The sequence below is a fragment of the Chiloscyllium punctatum genome, chromosome 5, assembly GCF_047496795.1.
Source record: "Chiloscyllium punctatum isolate Juve2018m chromosome 5, sChiPun1.3, whole genome shotgun sequence".
Classification (NCBI taxonomy): Eukaryota; Metazoa; Chordata; class Chondrichthyes; order Orectolobiformes; family Hemiscylliidae; genus Chiloscyllium; species Chiloscyllium punctatum.
The window spans coordinates 69287253-69308435 of NC_092743.1; the positions used below are offsets into that span (position 1 = coordinate 69287253).

At 38.4% G+C, this 21183-nt stretch overlaps 1 protein-coding gene across 1 annotated transcript in view; it reads right to left on the minus strand.

Annotated features, from left to right (window-relative positions):
* Positions 1 to 21183, minus strand: part of st18 (ST18 C2H2C-type zinc finger transcription factor) — a 427076-nt gene that overhangs the window by 154088 nt on the left and 251805 nt on the right. The window lies entirely within an intron of this gene.

Consider the following 21183-nt stretch of genomic DNA (forward strand, 5'->3'; position numbering starts at 1 on the left):
TGGTACCAGTTCAGAGTGAGAATTATCAGTAGGCCCATATTGTTGGTGAAAAGGGAAGCAATGGCAAGTAAATATCTTTTTATTCTTTTGGGTCATATGACGCATCTTTGCATGTAATTGTACCTATGTACTAAAATGTATAGTTTTTCATATGTACCATGTTGTACATATAATACATAACATGTGTGGCATTTATTCACTTTGCAAGAGAAACTTTGACATAATTATATATTCTGAAGCTGAAGTGCTTTGGCATAATTCTCAGCCAATCCAAATCTCCCACGGCAAATGTAATCCTGTTTTTAAAACATAAACATAGTTCTAAGATTTACCTCTTTGGAATTCATTTATAATTCATAAAGACATATAAATTGCCCTCTCTAGTTTATATGCTACATGTGAATCAATATTATCAAACAATACAGTTGGAGACTATGAGGTAAATTGTAGTATACTGAAGATATTACTGAATGATAGTTGTATTAAGTTTATGCACAGAGCAAATAATATTCTGACCTTTGACTGAGTATAAAGCTGAAATATAAAGATATATTACAAGAATTGACTCAGAACCTATAAAGACTGGAATGCATGAAATATGCAAAATACTTTGTAAACTAATGAACTGGATTAGTACAAGGTCAAGGTTTTCCCTTTATACAATTTACTTTCTTCCTGCAAAAAAACTTATTTATTGCTGTTTAATTTTCTCATTATTTGACTACACAATGGTTATTGAAATCTGTGGGAAATTTTGACACGTTACAGACAGTTTTAGGAAAAAATGTACATGCAGTGCAGTTTTAAGTGTTATGCATTACCAGTATTTACAGCTATATGGATTATATTGATTCAAGCTGAGTAGGCAGTGCTAATGGACTCTACTTGCATGGGTCACAGTATTCTCCAATGCCATGCAGACTACATTGGTAAAAGCCACCACACTGCCTGTTCATGAATCAAAATAAATCTGCATAACAACATAAGAAATTGCAGGTGGAGTAAACTATTCCGTCCACTGAGCCTGTCCTGCCATTTGCTATGGTCATGGCTGATCTTGGAATTCAAATCCATGTTCCAAATCACTTCTTACATCCCCTAATCCCCTGCAAGACCTAAAATTGTCTATCCCAGTCTTAAAGGAGAAAGTGAGGACTGCAGATGATGGAGATCAGGGCTGAAAATGTGTTGCTGGAAAAGTGCAGCAGTCAGGCAGCATCCAAGGAGCAGGAGAATCGATGTTTCGGGCATAAGCCGTTCCTGAAGAAAGGCTTATGCCCGAAACGTCGATTCTCCTGTTCCTTGGATGCTGCCTGACCTGCTGCGCTATCCCAGTCTTAACTATAATTATTTTATTGAATGAGGAAATTTATTTTAATCTCCATCCTAAATGATTGTACCTAATGAAACTGTGCCTCCTTGTTCTAGATTTCCTTGCAAAAACTAAATTAATATTTACCCTGCCAAGCCCTGAATACATCAATAAGATCACTTCTCATTCTTCAAAAATCCAGATAACATCAGTACTTGGCTTTTCACACCTGTTGTCTAATGGACCAGTTTAGTGATCATTCGCTGAACTGTCTGTTCCATATTTCTTCCATAAAAACTGTACAATGTTCCATGTGTGATCCCAACAAAGACTTGTACATTTGCAGCAAGAATTATTTATTCTTATTCTCAAATCTCTTGCAATACATTCCAATTAGACTAAACATGTGGATTCCTTTTTGCAAGTATGGTCAAATCCTTCTGCATTGTGCCACTAGAAGTGTGCCCTGTGAATACATTTCAGTATAATACCTTTAATTATACTGAAAACAGTGGGAACCTTCCTTTGTTTTGTCCCTGGGATATGGATAGCACTGACAAGGCTGGAATTTGTTGCTCATTCCCACTCACTATTGAGAAGATACTAGTGTGCAATCTTCTTCTTGTCCATCTGCTTCAGGTACACCTAAAGGAACTGAGGAACTGCTCTTAGGAACGCGGTTCCAGGATTTTGACTCAGCGACAGTGAATGAATGTTGATATGTTTCTAAATTAGGATGGTGTGGAGCTTGAAGAGGACTTTGCAGGTAGTGATAATCCCAGAGGTATTCATTAAAATCAACAGAATATTGTCTCAAATTGTGATATGAACAAGTAAAGACAGGGTAGATAAAGATATGCAGATGGACATTGTGGTCAGCACAGATGTAGTTGGTCAAAGGGCCTGTTACTGTGCTGCACTGTTCATTATCTATTTCTTTAAATTATTTCCACTCATTGGACATTCTAGAACTAGGGGGCAGAGTCTAAAACTTAGGGCCAGACTATTCAGGAAAGATACTAGGAAGCACTACTATACATAAAGGAAAATTGATGTTTGGAATTCTCTTCTACGAAGGGAAATAGTTAATTTTAAATATGAGATACATTTACTTAACAAAAGTTTATCTATTAAAGAATATGGGCCAAAGGCAAGTGTATGGAGGTAGGCCACATACCTCTCACGACCTAAATGAGTGTTGGAACGGGCTGAGTGGCCCACTCCTATTCATTGTCCCTCTTATCCTACGTATTTTTACATTAATATGACTCTAATGGTTGTACACAACTTATAACAAAAACATCCAAGCTTTAAAATATACACTGGACTAGTTCAATGATCAAGCAAAAACTTCTTGATCATTCATATATATATATATAATAATTAATTCAGAAAAAAATAAAAATATCCCATTCATACATTCTGTAACTGTGTTCCAAAGTGTAGCAATATTGTTGTAACCTAAATGCCTCTATTTTGAATAGCAGCTGACATTTTGTATAATGCAACTTGTGAGTGTCACATCCTCTGTATAATAGCACAGACTGTTTAGGGGCTTGCATTGTTTTCCAGGTCTGAGTGGCAGCGACAGGTCTGCCTGAAAACAGGAACATGTGGACAGCCAATTGAAAGCAGAATGAAAATAAAAATGAAAATTGCCTCTCTGCTGTGAAGTTCCTCCAAATAAAAAACCTAACAGAAAAATGAATTGCATGTGTACAAAATCATCATCGTATGGAATCATACAGTTTTTAATGGCATAGAAAGAGGCCTTGCATCATGTCTGCAACATTTTTCTATCCTAATCCTATTTTCCAGTATTTCAGATGTTCATCTAAGTAATTTTTAAGTGATTTGAGAGCCTCCACCTCTTACCATCATTTCAGACAGTGAGTTCCACTGTGAAACATTACAGCAAAGCTACTAATCTGTTTTCAAATATAATGGTGCTCTTTACATGAGGCAATGGAAGCCTTCAAGTATCTTTATAACCAATATCATAGCTATGTTACATTTATACAATAAGCAAAGGAGAGATGTTGGTGTGGGGCAATATCATTAGACAAGCAACCCAGTAAACTAGGCAATGCTTTGGGGACAAGGATTCACATACCATCACAGCAAGTGGCAGAAATTAAGTATATACAACCTGGAATTGAAAGCTAATCTCAGTGGCAAATATGAAACTATTCTTAATTGTTATTAAAAACCTATCTCATTCACTAACATCTTTAAGGGATGAAAATTTTCCATTCATATTTGTTTTGGCCTAGCTGTAACAGCAGACCCAAGCAATCAGGTTGATACTTAACTGCTCTCTGAAATGACCAAGTAAACCACAGATTTAGGAATGCACAACAAATTCTGGGCTTGCCAAAGCCATCCACATATCATGAAAGAATAAAAGAGGACAAGGAGAACAAAAAAAGTACCTGCTTGCCACCATTTGTAAGTTTGATCATTTTATTTATGTAGTTTTGGTCTTGATGTTTATAACCTCACTTTAAAGGGAAATACTTACGTTGTCTTTAAAACAACCATATAAAAAGCTATTTTCTTGCTACTACTTTGTCCTTTGCTTAGTAAGAACTCTTGTTATAAACAGATGTTTGTTCTCACTTTATTTCTGTACTGCTATTTTTAACTCTAGCCTTTAAGTTCAGGCTGGAATGCACCTTAACAGCAGACCTCACTTTAATGTTACTTATTGCCTCTGTCAGCTATAACGCCCAAGTTATGAATATAGCGCAAAGGAAAAAGGACGTGATTATGTCTTAAAGAACTTGAGATCCAGGACATACTAATGAGAAATTTCCAAAGTCAGATCTATTTTATCTGGATTAAGAGTGAATGCTTTACCTGTGTATAAATTTCATCCAAGCACACCCAACAGAAATAGTTTGGACACTAAGGTTATTGGATTATTAACAAAATACTAATTATTAAAATTAGTCCATAAAGGCGATTTAAACACAAATGCAGTGAGTGTGGCTAAGGTAGTAAAAGAATATTTTGCATTTAGCTTTACCAAGAGAGCAGATTCTACCCAGAGAACAGTGACAGAGGAGGAAATGCAGCAACTAGAAACATTCAAAATTGACAAGGAGGTGGTTTTGGGTAGACGTCGCTACTGAAAGTTGATAAAGTACTGAGCCTGGATGGGCTACATCTAAGGATATTGAAGGCGGGGATAGTGGAAATGAGAGAAATGTTGGCCATACTTATTAAGTCATCCCTGAAATCAGGGGTGGTACCAAAGGACCGGAGAATTGCAAACATTACGTCCTTATTCAAAAAGGAGTACAAAGACAAAGCAAGCAACTTCAGACCAGTTAGTTCAACTTTGGTGGTTGGAAACTTCTAGAAGCAATAGTTTAAGATAGAATTAACAGCCATATGGTTAGACGAGTTTATTAAGAAGGACCAGAGTGCATTTCCTAAAGAAAATTCAAGTTTAAGTAAATTGTTAGAGATTTTTGAAGATGGTTGATGAGGATAATGCTGTCGATGTGAATGGACTTCCAGAAGGCTGCATAACAAACCTATGAACAAAGTTATAGCTCATGGAATCAAAGGGACAAGAGCAACATGGATACAAAAATTCAGTGAGTGATAGGAAACAGAGAACAATGGTTAAAGAATATGTTTGGAATGTGAAAGATTGCTACTGGAGTTTCCTGGAACCAGTATTGGGAACGTTGATTTTCCTGATATGTATTACTAATCTAGACCTGAGTGTAAAAATTCAAAGTTTCAGGATGATACAACATTTTGAAACACTAAACTCTGAGGAGGACAGTGCAGAACTTTAAAAATACATTGACATGTCGATGAAGTGGCAATAAGTAGCAGGTGAAATTCAAAACAGAGAAGTATGAGGGGATACATTTTGGTATAAGGAACAGGGGAGACATTATAAAACAAATAGTAGTACTCTAAAGGATGTGCAGAAGCAAGCAGGTTGGGTGTATATATGTTATTAGTCATTAAAAATGGCTGAACAGATGGAGGGAGCAGTTAATCAAGCATACTTTCTTTCCAGCACATTCATACCCTTCCTGATTTGTAGCCCCAGAACTGCACACAGTATTCCAGCTGAGGACTACGTAGTGTTCTATACAAGTTCAGCATAATCTTCTTACTCTTGTATACTCATTCCGCTGTATCCATGAGAGTTGCATTCCTGAGAATCCCCACAAATGTTGGGATTCAGGAGTGCAGAAGTCATTAAAAATAGGTTAAGAAGGTTTAAAATATTGCAAATATGCAATTTTTGTCCGCAGTTGTTGATTCTTATTGTTATTTACTTTTTAGTGCGGTTAGGCGAATTTGCAATTTGTGATTTTGCAGGTGCAGATTTACTATACTCTATGCCCCCATTAATAATGTCTGAATATGTTGTATTAAGATCCTATATTTTGTTCCTCTCAGGAACAATCCTTGAAAACTGTGCTAAACATGTTCCTTGACAGACAGAAAGATAAAAGTGTAAAAGTAAATCAATGAAACAAATCAGGAAATATAATTTTCAGGTTAAAGTGATTTGTTTGTAAGAACAATTAACTGTCAATTAACAGTTAGCTGAATAATTAACTGTTTAGCATGCTGCACTGTGCTAGTAGTGAGAATGTAATATAACTCCTCAAATAACCACTTCATTGGCTGAGACCTCTAGTATTCCATTTTAAACATATTATGCTACATTTTGCTCATTAAATTGGATGCCTTTAAACTGACTGCCAAAATATTTAATCATTGCTAACTTACTGTAAATTTATTCTTTTTATTTAAATTTTGCTCAGAAGTGATTACTTGTATTAGCAATTTATTTAACAAAATAAAAATAAATAAAAGTTAGAAGTAACAGCTGATTAAAATGTGACTGGTGCTATCTACAACAAAAACAGAAATTGCTGGAGAAACTCAACAGGTCTAGCAGATTCTGTGGAGAGGAAGCAGACTTAATATTTGGAAATTCTGAAGAAAGATTGTTGAACTTCGAAATGTTAAGTCTATTTTCTCTCCACAGATACTGCCAGATCTCCTGAGTTGCTTCAGAAACTGTTGATTTTGATTCCAATTCCAGTATTTACATTTCTATTAGTTAGCATAATCTATTAGTTTAATATTCAGCAAAGATCTGGAGTAAAATTTGGACACAGCTTGAAAATAGGAATCATGATATGAGTTAACCTTCACCTATTCCTTTTGATACAGCCAGTACACAAATCTTGTATTATCTGTATGTTATCATGAATGCAATATCCAGCAAACTGATACAGAATACAGAGCAGCTGGAACCTGAGTAGCAGGCACAAAATCATGAAAGGCTAGTATGAGTTCAAACCTGTACCTCTTAAATAAAAGAAGCAATTTTGATACAGTAGATTTGGGAAATGGCTGCATAAGAGATGATGACCTGGGAAAACATAGAATGGCACAATGTGGCAGAAAATAAGTTCTCAGACACAATTTTGGAGATCTGTTCAGGAGAAGAACAAGAGGGAGGAAGTATCTTTGAACTCAGAGGGCTAGAATACAATCCTGAAGAAGGGCTTATGCCCGAAACGTCAATTCTCCTTCTCCTTTGATGCTGCCTGACCTGCTGCGCTTTTCCAGCAACACATTTTTAAGCTAGAATACAATCCTGTCAATCTTTTAAAAGGCAATGGGACTGAACTGCTGTGCAGGTTAAAGCCAGCATGATCCACAACAGTCAATACTAGGCATTTTTTCCTTGAGGATGTAGATCCAATGCTGAAAAAAGTTTAATGACCCTATACAAGTCGTCCGTACTTGCATCTGTAAAATACCATGTTCTATCAACTGCATCACTAACCTCATACACTGCTTAGTTCAATGCACCCACATATTTCATTGTTCAAAAAACTCTAGCACTCATAACTCAGGCCTAATATTCATATCGAAAACAGAAATTGCTGGAGAAATGCAGCAAGTCTGATAGCATCTGTCAGAAAAAAGATCACTGAACTTGAAACATTAACTCTGCTTTCTCTTTACACTGATGCTACCATTTACCTGCTGTTTTTCTGTTTCAGAACATTTCCTGTTTTTTGTTTCAGAACTTCAATATCCACAGTTAAAGTCATACAGCTCAGAAACAGACCCTTCACTCCAATTCATCCATACTGACCATGTTCCTCAAACTAAATTTGTCCCATTTGCCTGTGCTTGACCTATATCCCGTTAAACTTTTCCTATTCATGTACCTGACCAAAGGTCTTTTAAATGTTGTAACTGTACGGATACCTATCACTTCCTCTGGCGGTTCATTCCACATAGGAACCACCTTCTGTCTGAAAAATTTGCCTCTCATACCCTTTTTAAAAGTTTCCCCTCTCATCTAAAAAATATGCCTTCTAGCTTTGAACTCCCCTACCCTTGGGAAAATACTTCTTTTATTCACCTTATCTATGCCTCTCATGATTTTTAAAATCTCTATAAGGTCACCCCCTCAACCTCTTACACTCTAAGGAAGACACCCCAGTCTATTCAGCCTATCCTTATAACTCAACCCCTCCAGTACCCTGCAACATCCTTGTAAATCTTTTTTGTAACCTTTCTAATTTAATAATATCCTTCCTATAGCAGGGCTACCAGAATTATACACAATATTCCAAAGGAGGCCTCACCAACATGCTGTACAACCACAACATGACGCCCCATCTCCGAGACTCAGTGCTCTGAACATTGAAGACAAGTGTGCCAAACACCTTCTGCACCATCCTGTCTACCTGTGTCACAACTTTCAATCAACTATGTACCTGAATTCCTAGATCTCTCTGTTCGACAACATTGCTCAGGGCCTTACTATTAACTGTGTAAGTCCCACCCTTGTTCATCTTACCAAAATGCAACATTTTGCATGTATATAAATTCCATCTGACAATCCTCAGCTCATTGGCCCAGTTGATCAAAATCCCATTGTACTTTTCGATAACCTTCTTTACTTTCCACTATACCCAAGTTTTGGTGTCATCCACAAGCTAATTAACTATGCTTCCTATATTCTCATCTAAATTGTACATATAAATGACAAACAACAGTGGACCCAGCACTGATCCATGTTGAACACCATTCACATAGGTGTCCAGTCCACCACCGCTCTCTGTTACCTACTGTCAAGCCAATTTTGTATCCATTTGCCTGGCTTTCCAAATGATCTAACTTTACTAACCACTAACCAGTCTACGATGCAGAATCTTGTCAAAGGGCTTGCTAAAGTCCATGTAGACAATGTCTACCAGTCTGCCCTCATCTATCGATCTGGTCATACCCTCAAAAACCTCAAATCAAGCTTGTGAGACACAATTTTCTATGCACAAAGCCATGCTGACTTTTCCTAATCAGTCCTTGCCTCTCCAAAAGCATGCAAATCCGGTCTCTCAGAATCTCTTCCAACAACTTATTTATCATTGAAGTCAGACTCATCAGCCTATAGTTCCCAGGCTTTTCCTTGTAGCCTTTCTTCAATAAAGGAACAACATTAGCCACTCTCCAGTCTTCAGGTACCTCAGAAGTAGCTGTAGATAATACAAATATCTCTGCTAGGGGCCCCACAATTTCTTCCCTACCTTTCCACAATTTCCTGGGATACACTTGATCAGGTCCCAGAGATTTATCCACCTTTATGCTTTTCATAACGTCCACCTTCTCTTCTTCTGTAATACTGAGTGTTTTCAAGACATCAATATTTATTTCCTTAGTTGTCTAGCTTCTATGTCTTTCACCACAGTTTGATTTGGAGGAGCTGGTTTTGGACTAGGGTGAACAAAGTTGAAAAATCACACAGTACCAGGTTATAGTCCAACAGATTTATTTGGAAGCACTACCTTTTGGAGCACTGCTCCTTCATAAGGTGGTTGTCCAATCACCCATTTCCTGTGGTTCCACATACAATGACTTTATTGATCTTTAAGGAGCCCTATTCTCTCTCTAGTTAATCTTTTACCTTTAATGTACTTGTAGAATCTTTTTGGATTATCCTTAACCTTATCTGCCAAGGTTATCTCATGTCTCGTTTTTGCCCACTTGACGTCCCTCTTAAGAACGCCCATATCCTTTTATACTCTTCAAGAGATTCACTTCCTTTTCTTGACCAGTACCCTTTGCTTTATGCTAATATTTGTAACTTCTCTTTACCCTTACGCACTGATGACAGTAGTAAGCTTCATACCCACATTACTGTCATAAAACATTGCCAGCTGGTCAACCATGAAAGCCTCGTGATCCAAACACCTTATACAGTCAGATATACACCTCTTTCTCCATTGCAGAGTGAGGTGATACATAATTGGGCACAGCAGCAGCTAACTGGTGGGGAACAGGAATGACTAGGTCTCTTAGCCACAATGCCGGAGGCAGTACTCATCAAAGTGACCATACTGAGACTAGGGCTAGTGGTAGGTCTGCAAAGATCAAAGATGCTCCTTTTCACATCCCACTTCTCCCTTACCATACATTGTATTCAGATTGCTCAGGCTGGTTATGCTGTAAATATGCATCTCTTAATTTCCTCTATCCCTACCCACCCTCATCGCAAACCTTATGCTATTAATAGGGAAGGCAAATGGAATGCTGGCTTTTATTTCAAAGGGAATGTGCATAAAAATAAGGAAGTTTTCCTGAACAATATAAAACATTAGTTAGACAAAAGCTTGAATACCATTAATAGCTTTGGGCCCATTATCTAAGGATAGGTTAGTAGCAATGAAATAATATAAAGAAGGTCTACTAGGTTGATGCAGGGTATGGAAGGATTGTCTTACAAGGAGATGTTGAGTAGATTTAACCTTTACTCATTGGAGTTTAGAAGAATGAGCAGAAACCTTTTTAAAATAGAGCATTCTTAGGGGACTTGACAGATTAGATGCTGGTAACATTTCTCCCCTTGTGTGAGAGTGTAGAGTGAGATATAATCTCAGAGTATGGGATCTCCCATTTAGGGATGAGGAGGAATTTCTTCTGTCATAGGGCAATGCTGTGGGCTGTAGAGGTTGGTTCACTAAGAATATTAAATGTTGAAACAGAACAACCATGATCTCATTGCATGGTGGAATAGACACAATGGGCTGAATGGCCTACCTTTGCTCCTATGTCTTATGATTCTTTGGTCTTTTCAGATACCCAAAAATTTCTACCTGGCCAGGTAATGGCACAGGAGTGGAAATTGGAACAGGAAGAGGAGGTTGTTGATGATGAAATATTATCAGTTCATGGAAACAAAGAATCTCTGCAGTGTGAAAACAGGCCATTTGGCCTAACAATTCCACGCTGACTCTCAGAAGAGCATCTCACCCAGACTCACCTCTCTACTCTATTCCTGTAACCCTGCATTTCCCATGGCTAATCCACCCAATTTACATATCCCTAGACACTATGAGCAATTTAGCATGGCCAATCCACCTAACCTGCACTTCTTTGGACTGTGTGAGGAAACTGGAGCACCTAGAAGAAAGCCACACAGACATGGGGAGAATGTGCAAACTCCACATAGACAGTTGTCCGATGCTGGAATTGAACCCAGTTCCCTGGTACTGAGGCAGCAGTACTATCTGCTAAGGCACTGTTCCACCCTGTGCCAAACTCACAATTACCACATCAGACACTGGCACTTCTGAGATCTTAAGGATCAGCATAAAGGTAGAGGAGCATGCATGGTGAGTCACCAAAGACAGGTGGTTTGCAGTTAAATTGCAGGGGACAAGGGTGGTACAGATTCCAATTTGCAAGTGTTCAAGTTGACACATAGATTCAGCTGCAGGGAATTCCAATAAAGACTTTAGAACATAGAACATAGAAGAATACAGCGCAGTACAGGCCCTTCGGCCCTCGATGTTGCGCCGATCAAAGCCCACCTAACCTACACTAACCCACTATCCTCCATATACCTATCCAATGCCCGCTTAAATACCCATAAAGAGGGAGAGTCCACTACTGCTACTGGCAGGGCATTCCATGAACTTACGACTCGCTGAGTGAAGAACCTACCCCTAACATCAGTCCTATATCTACCCCCCCTTAATTTAAAGCTATGCCCCCTTGTAATAGCTGACTCCATACGTGGAAAAAGGTTCTCACTGTCAACCCTATCTAACCCCCTAATCATCTTGTACACCTCTATCAAATCACCCCTAAACCTTCTTTTCTCCAATGAAAACAACCCCAAGTGCCTCAGCCTTTCCTCATAGGATCTTCCTACCATACCAGGCAACATCCTGGTAAACTTCCTCTGCACCCGTTCCAGTGCCTCCACATCCTTCCTATAGTATGGCGACCAAAACTGCACACAATATTCCAGATGCGGCCGCATCAGAGTCTTATACAACTGCAGCATGACCTCAGGACTCCGGAACTCAATTCCTCTACCAATAAAAGCCAGTACGCCATATGCCTTCTTCACTGCACTATTTACCTGGGTAAATATTCACTTTGATGGAGTGATATTCAGGAGGAGACAAACATGTAGGGACATAGATATGCTTGATGCATTAGCAAGCTTGCCAGAAAACAGAAGTCACTGTCATGGAGCATTCAGTAAGTTGGCACTACCTTAATACATGGGTTAACACAGAGTTTGGAGCTTATAGTTTCTAACATTAAACTGGTGGCCAAATCCATACAGCACTTGCCGACCTAACCATGATGCAATGTTTCATGGCCAATTTCTCAGTTTTCATTGCAGCACAAACAGATACCAATCAACATTTGATTGCTACAGTCGAAACTCAGAGCAACTCTAAGTTCAGCTTATTGCAAGGCAGCCTGCCACTCTGACTGTGACCTTAGTGCTTAAGAGGATAGTACATTGGTTACATATGAGTTAGGAACAGCAGTAGGCATTCAGGCCCTTGAGCCTGTTCTACCGTTCAGTAAGATTATATCTAATTTAATTGCAGCTTCAAATTCACATCACTGCCTACCACTACTAAGCTTTCACCCATGGTTAGTGACAATCTATCAACTTCTGCCTCAAAAATATACAAATATATGCCTCTGCTTCCACCAGCTTTCAGAAACAGAATTTCAAAGACCAATGACTCTATGAAAGAAAATAATTTTAATTCATTGGAGGATTTAAACTGGTATTGCAGGGAAGGGGGTGTGGGAATCAGAGCAGTAAATCAGCATGTGGAATGATTGAGGAGAAGGTCAACATTTGGTCAATTACATCTAATAGGAAGAACAGGCAGGACCATGTGAATAAACTCAGTGGGATTGGCAGTTTAAAGTGTTTTTATTTTAATACAAAGCATATAACAGGCAAGGGAAATGGGTTTAGAGCTTAGATTAGTATATGGGACTCCGATATGCTAGCCATTAGAGAAACCTGGTTGAGAGAAGGTCAGGAATGGCAGGTCAACGTTACAGAGTTTAGACGTTTCAGATAGAGAGGGATGTAAAAGAGTTGGGAAGTTGCATTACTAATTAAGAAAAATATCACATTCTACTAACAGTAGACATCTTGAAGGGTTCATCCAGAAAGGCCATATGGGTAGAAGTCAGGAATAATAAAGATGCAATCATAATGATTGGCTTACACTATAGGCCTCTCAATAGTCAGCAGGAAATAAAGTAACAGATATGTAAACAGATCAAGGGAAATTGTAAAAATAACAGGGTTATTATAGTGTGTGATTTTAACTTCCCCAATATTGTCTGGGACTCCCTTTGTGCCGAAGGCTTAAATGGGGCAAAATTTGTTAGATGCATTGAGGAGGATTCCTTGAAACAATATGTAAATAGTCCAACTAGGGAAGGGCTGTACAAGACGTGGTATTAGGGAATGAGCCTGGCTAGGTGATCGAAATTTCAACAAGGAACCATTTTGAAAACAGTGATTATAATTTTGTAGGTTTTAAAATGGTTATGGATAAGGGTAAGACTGGTCCTGGGGTGAAAGTGCTGAATTGGCGGGAAGATTAATTGCAACAGTGTTAGTCAGGAGTTGGAGAAATTAGATTGGGGGTGGCTGCTTGAGGGTAAGTCCACATCTGACATATGGGGGTCTATAAAAGGCCAATTGATCAGAATTCAGGCCCAGTATGCTCCTGTGAGGATGAAAGATAAGGACCCGGACCAACCAACCCAACCACTCTGTGGCTCAAAACTTCAATTCCCCCTCCCATTCCACCAAGGACATGCAGGTCCTTGGACTCCTCCATCGCCAGACCATAGCAACACGACGGTTGGAGGAAGAGCACCTCATCTTCCGCCTAGGAACCCTCCAACCACAAGGGATGAACTCAGATTTCTCCAGTTTCCTCATTTACCCTCCCCCCCATCTTGTCTCAGTCAAATCCCTCGAACACAGCACTGCCTTCCTAACCTGCAATCTTCTTCCTGACCTCTCCGCCCCCACCTCCACTCTGGCCTATCACCCTCACCTTGACCTTCTTCCACCTATTGCATTTCCAATGCCCCTCCCCCAAGTCCCTCCTCCCTACATTTTATCTTAGCCTGCTGGACACACTTTCCTCATTCCTGAAGAAGGGCTCATGCCCGGAACGTCGATTCTCCTGCTCCTTGGATGCTGCCTGACCTGCTGTGCTTTTCCAGCAACACATTTTCAGCTCTGATCTCCAGCATCTGCAGTCCTCACTTTCTCCTCAATAGTTTACTATCAACAAGACAATTTGCAGCAAGTCACCCTGGCTCTTTCAATAGACCTTCCAGAGCTGCACTGTCGATCAACTAGATGAAGAAAAGTACCAGACATAGAGCAATATAATCAGCTCCAAGTTACCCAGCATGCTGACTTGGAACTATACTGCCATCCATTTGTTGTCACTTGGTCAAGATCCTGAAAATCCTTCCAACAGCACTGAGGGAGCACCTACACCACATGAACTGCTGCAGTTCATCAGCTCGCCACTTTTTCCAGAGCAATTAGAGATGAGAAATAAATGCTCGATTTGCCAGTGATGTTCATATCCCAAGAAAAATATAACACAAATTGTTGACTGTCAGCCAATAGATTTCAGTTTGCAACGCCCAACTGGTACAGATCTTGAGCTGTTAGAGAAAATTTTGCATATCAGTCTTAGCCTCCCATATTGAAAATTATCAATCTTCCCACAACTAGATGACAATCACAGAGGTAACACTGCAGAACAGTATAGGCAAGGTCACTTGCAAGACAGGTACTAAGGAAATGCACAAAAGTGATTAGTCAAATTTTGTGTGGAAATACTGGTCAATTTGTTTGGAATATTTGTTTTGTGGTTGCTTTTCTTTCAGCTTTATGGCCAAAAAGACACTCTGGTAGACCAATCATAGCTGGCGTAGCTGGAAAGAGAAATGTGTTTCTTCCCTCCTCTCTTTCTCATTCTCTTCTTTTGTTCTCCAGCTCCTGACTTGCTCATGCTGGAAGGATGGTACAGTCATGATGGCAATGTTCTGCAGGATTCAGCAGACCATCATAAATTATGATACATTCTCTGGTGAATACGATTGGCCTTCAGCAAAGTGGTCCTGGCATGAGAAGCAATACTTAAGCAGCTGTGAAGAACTGGATGATAAGCAGACAACCCTTGTTACCCAAAAGCCACCCTCTGATTTTGCATCATAGCTCAAACCTGATAATACAGAAGACATACAAAGATTATTCATAGGCTTATTGCACTTTAACAGCACATTAAGAACATGAAAGCCATTGTCGATTGCCACAGATTAAATGGGACAGGATAAAGCCATTCAGCCCAACCAGTCCATACTGATGTTTATGTTCAATTCAAGCCATTTCCCATTTTTCATATCTCAACTTACCATTGTACCATCTATACTTCTTTATCATATTTGTCTAACTGCTCCTTCAATGCCTATGAATTTTTTGCTTTACCTCTTTTCTGTGGGACATTTGCAGCACTTTTTGGGTAAAGAACGGAATTCCCTGTTGACTTTGGGTTGGCAACTATACTTTATTAATGATGTCTATTTCTGCTCTTCTCCTCTGCATCTATATCTAACAGAAATATCTATTTTTAGATTTACAGTTCTCTGTAGTTCAGCATTTTCCTCAGCCCAAGGTCCAATTATCTACAGCTACCTCATCAATAACATTCCTTCCGTCATAATGCAGAAGCGGGATATTCGACAATGATTGCACAATATGCAGAATCATTCATGATTTCTCAGAATACGAAAGGCAATCATGTCCAAATTCAATAAGAGTTGGAAAATACCCAGGCTTGGGCTGGGAAGTGGCATGTAACATTCACATCACATAAATACAAGACCATCTCCATGGTCACCTCCAAACAAAGAGAGAATGTAACCATTATAAAGTGCAATTCAACAGTAATAATGGAAGTAATTACCATTGCTGAGTCCTCCACCATCAATCTCCTGGGGGTCATCATTCACCAGAGACTGAGCTGAACTCACCATATAAATACTGTAGCTACAAGGTGAGAGGCTAGGAATTCTGCAGCGAGTAACTGACCTCCTGATTCTCTGAATCCTGCCAATATTTCCAAGGCACAAGTTGGAATGGAATACTTCCCATTTGCCTAAATGAGTGCAACTCCAGCAACACTTCAGAAAGTTGACTCCATCCAGAACATAGCAGTCTGCTTGATTGAGTGAGTGCAATCAGGCAACATTTTAAAGCATGGCTGTTAAAAATTACTTTAAAATGTTCTTTGATATCAGAGTTACAACTTAATAAAGTCTGACTTTTACAGTTGGATTAGGTTCTTCACAACAGATAAGGATTCAAAATCTCAGTCACAATTCACTACATTTTAAATAGGTGAAAATGACTTCCAAAATGTATGTGGAATCAATTTTCTACATAGATTAAGGTACAGTGGTCTGTTCCTTCACAATTAAAAAAATCAAAATCTTTCAAAACTTGCTTATGACTGTACCCAATCATTTGACTTTAACTTACAGATCTTACAAATGAAAGCAATTAATGAAAACTCCGAGTAGTAGTGAATTCACTCCAAAGGTCTGGCCAGTTTTGAAGGCTGTTTCTTTTTAAGGTTGATGAAGAATATCATCAATTCAGGTTGCACTAAAAGCCAGCTATACTTCAAATTTGTAATTTTTGAATTGGCTGTACCAACTGTGGTAGAGACCACACTGGAAAGAAGAGTCCTTGAGTGGATACTTCAAAGGTGTACCTTAAATACTCTCAAATTAAAATTATCTTCCCAGAAAATATTTAAAATGTATATTGAGTTTTGACCATTGTATAAATAATTAACAATAACTAATGTTAATCAAGACATATAAATATGGAAGTAAAGAACATTTTTATTGATATGTTAGCTTGTCTATTTTATCGTTAACAATATATTGGAAATCACCTTTAAGATACTGACAATGTTTTACGTTACAGCTTTTATTTTGTTAACTATTTTAACAGAGCAATGCTTTTCATTTATTAATGGAAATATTCTTAAAAACTTCAAATCCCATGGATTTCATGTTAAAGTTATAAAATCCCTACAGTGGAAAACGGCCATTTGATCCAACAAGTCCACACCAACCCTCCAAAGAGTATTTCACATGTACACATTCCCCTACCCCATCACTCTACACTCCCCTGACTAATGCTCTTAGCCTTCACATCCTTGAACACTACAGGCAATTTAGCATGGCCAATTCGCCTAACCTGCACATCTTTGGACAGTGGGAGGAAACTGGAGCATCCGGAGGAAACCCACGTAGACACAGGGAGAATGTGCAAACTCCACACAGACAGTTGCACCAGGCTGGAATCAAACCTGGATGTCTGGCACGGTGAGGCAACAGTGCTATCTCGGTGAGGAAAGTGGTGCAAATAAATTACCAAGTGGCTTATTACAATAACTGTACTTGACAAATATGCACTCTTCAGTATTTCTTGGTTATAAATGAGTGTACAGCCATAATATGGCTCTAATAATAAATAAAAAAAACAGTTTCTAAAACAGAGAGAATCAATTCTTACAAGTTCATTAAAAGTCCGAGATTGATTTAAAAAGATTTAACACAGAAAAGCAAAAATATTTTTATGTCTTAATATATAGTTTTACTGTGAAACATAGATGAAACTATGTACACATTGGTGATTTGTATTGTATGAAAATTGTTCGAGCAAATTTCATTGTGCTGCAATATAAGCCTCTTTTACTTGCACTTTGCTGTTGTACACAAGCACATAACAAACAAACCTTGTTTTGGGGATCCATAGGTCTATTGCAGTGTTCTGCTTTAAACACATCAACAGTATCTCTGAGTCATGCAAGCAACAGAGGGTACAGGAATGGTAACACTTCCCACTGGCAATCTCAATACTCACATATAAACAGATGTCAGTCCTAGAAGACAGTGGGAAATTACAAATCTCACTCAAAAAGACAGGAACAGTGAAAATTACATCACAATGTAGTGAGAAACTTCATGATTTAGAAACATTAAAACTGTGAAGTTCCAATTTTGATTTTACTTCAATTTCAGGAAATTGGAAATGTGAAAACCTGGTCTAGTACATTGATGACTTATTTGAAAGTACTATGATACTTTGGCAATTCATCAGCTTTACATGGAGAAATATTTGTGTCATGTGGCTTGGGGAAACAATTCTCAGGTCTGAAAACACGTTGCAAATCTGCCAACTAACCTATTGGCAGAACAAATTCAAAATGAATCATTTGGGTCATTTGTAATCCATAGAACCCGTTTACTCCACAGAATTTTGCACTGAGCAGAGTAAATGGTTATAAGATATAAAAAAAACACAAGTATTTCCCTAAATAAAACCACTGGGCAGAGCCTGTGCAAAAATAAATTCCAGCAATGATTTCCATCAACATTTCCATCATACTCAAATTTGATTTTGTGAAATTCTTCAAAAGAAAGAAAATTACAATTACAAAGGCAATCTGCAAATAAGTCATAGGAGATCTACCTCCCAGGTGTTAGGTCCAGGATAACTCAATTCAGTACCCTCCATCACATTGCACCAAGTGATCAACCACAACTTTTAATCAATGCCTTCCTCTTGTTGCTTGCAATTTTCTAAATTCTATGGTAACGACACCTTTTTCAATGAAGAGAATGTTGATGAAAATAGGACTTCAGAGTCATAAGATTTTGTGGTGATGCATTAAGTTCAGAATTTCTCCTTTCTGGTACTCCTTAGTATGGCTTCCATTGGGAGAGATGAGAAACAAAGAATTACGGACCATCAGCAACCATTAAAAAACATTTGCCATTCCAGGAAGTAATGAGTTCTTAAAGCTGCTGGAATATTTTCTTTTACTTTTTCAGAGATGTTGGAAGAATTCACATGATATCTTGTCACTGTTAGTGGAAATGCAGTAGAGACATCGGATGTGACTGGCGGTCAAATAAAAGGCTGTTTTGCAATGATGCATTTGTTGAGGAGAGTACTTGGCAAAGATGATGCAGCTAAACTAAAATATCAAGCTAGCATGACAAGAGAAATTATCTTTTTTATTCACATGGGTAGTGGATGATCCTCATTTTGGAAGAAAAGAAATTGTGTGTAATTTCAGATGGCTTCAGCTTCAGATGTTTTATGGAGAAAATTGTCTGTCTGCCGGTTTGTCGATCTATCTATCCATTCTGTCTGTCTACCTAGCTGTCTGTCTGTCAACCTGTCTGCCTATGTATGTATGTATATATGTAAGTATGTATCTATTTACCCACCTGTCTGTCTTTCCATCTGCTTTTCAGTCTGGCTATTGATCTATTTATCTATCTTCTATCTGTCTGGCAGTCTATCTTTCTCTCTTTTCTTTTTCTTTCCTATTGTTAATTTACCAAATATATCCATTATTTTTTTAAGTTTACAGATAGAGAGATATGAATAAAACCATAGCTTACATCAGAATGAAGCCAGTCGCTAAACGTAACTGTTGTATTTGAGAGATAGGGGTAAATAACTGTTGGGTTTCTCCCAAACTACTCTCATTCACTGCAAAGTGAGTATAAATCTTGCATCAGTGGTTGTTTTAGCTATTCATGCCACCCGCTGTTGCACATGCTCTGGTTTATTGTACTGCAGTTACAGAAAGGCATATTGGGCACAAGAGTCTATTACAGGAAAAAAGATCCACAGACATGACTATCATTCAGTTAACTGGTGATAGTATGAGTCTAAACAGTTACAAAAGGGAAAGAAGACAAACAGGAAAATAAGACTTTGAATAAATTACTTGACACTTGAATTGTATCAAGCCTCAAGGCCTACAGTTTCCTGTTTATTCAAAGTTTACAGACATTGAGGATTCAGAGTCAGTTTTCAAGTGGTCACTTCTGGCTGGGAACCTTGTTACTGACAGCAAAGATCAAATTCAGGACTTTGACTGGATTTGATTTTTCAACTGGACTTTTAAAATGACCCCCTTTTACCATTAATTGTACCTGGTCCATAGGAATACAGAGTTTTCAGCTTGTTCCAAATTTAGTTGATGCCCACCTATAATCCTATGGCTTCTGACTCTAGTTTTGAATCGTAATTTGTCTTTTTAAAGCAGATCTAGCATGGAATATTGCCAGACACAGTCAGTAAGCTTGTTTGCATTTCTACTGCTGAAGAACAGGAAGAAGAAGCAGACTTAACTTTGTACAGAAAGCTCAAAGACACAGTAACATAAATTAGTTCTAACCTTTAAAATGTACAGACTACTCCAACCTGTGCAGGAGTTCTGTGCCAAGCAAACAGCAAATGCACAGCATGGTACTGACTGACTCATATCCTATAAAGGTCAAAGGTCATCAACCAAACTGCAACAAATCATATTAGTTGTTTACTTTTGTAACTTCTTGAAAAATACAATGGGAATAATTTATTTAATGGCATATCTTTCTGTAAAGGCATAGACAGCGGGTCAAAAGCAAAATACAGAAACAAACCAAGATCACCAATCCACCCACAAATCAGAATAAGTCTCAAGTCAAATTAAAAAATGGTGAAGCAGTGAGCAGAGAAAGAGACTAACAGTGTTGTTGCACCTTGTTACAATCTCAGAAACATCTAGAAATATGTTATAAACAATGAATTATTTCTAAGCACGATGATTTGAAAGGATTACAGAAACCAGTTTTCATATCAGTGACATGATATGAATCACTGCCTGCTTCTTAATGAAATTAGTTGAAGGACAGAGGATTCTGGGTAATACAAAATGGAGGATGGGAAAAAATTGTGGCTGTAAGAGCTACTCCTTTTTTTGCGGTATTTTAGGTGTTGGCAGTGATCTCCTCGAATTCCAGGAGCAGCAATTACTGATTTCTATGCAGTGTATTGTTTCGGAACTTTGGGGGAAAAAGATCAAACCCCCGGCACTTTTAAAATGAGAAAGACAGACGAGGGTCGGTGATCACGTGGCCAGTAAGGGAGAGAGAGAAAGAAACCTACACTGCTAACTGACACAGCAGTGAATCTGCACAGCTACTGCCTTTGCTGTTTGAGTTCATGAGGTCATATCTCTAGACATTGGAGTGCATCTAGGAAAAAATAACAAACAGCAAAATTCATAGCTGACCTTGGAGGAACCTGTGTGGGAGAGCTCACAGCACAGGAGCAGATAAGTGCACAGTTTTAATGTGTAACCTTACTGTAAGTCCACAGTAGTAAGTAGAGTGGGTTCTTTCCTGATTATCTGTTTTATTAAGATCTGTCTCTTGATTAAATTTTAAAAATATAAACCGTAAGTACTAAGTTAGCTTGAAGTTCTTTTTTTTAGAGCAAAACAATGGTGCTAATTTCTGGGTCTTTAGATTGTGAAGGAGCAAAGATGGCCTTTAATGGATTGATATGCTCTTCCTGTTGGATGTGGGAGTTTAGGTACAGTTTACATGTTACCAATAATTATGCCTGCAGGAAGTGT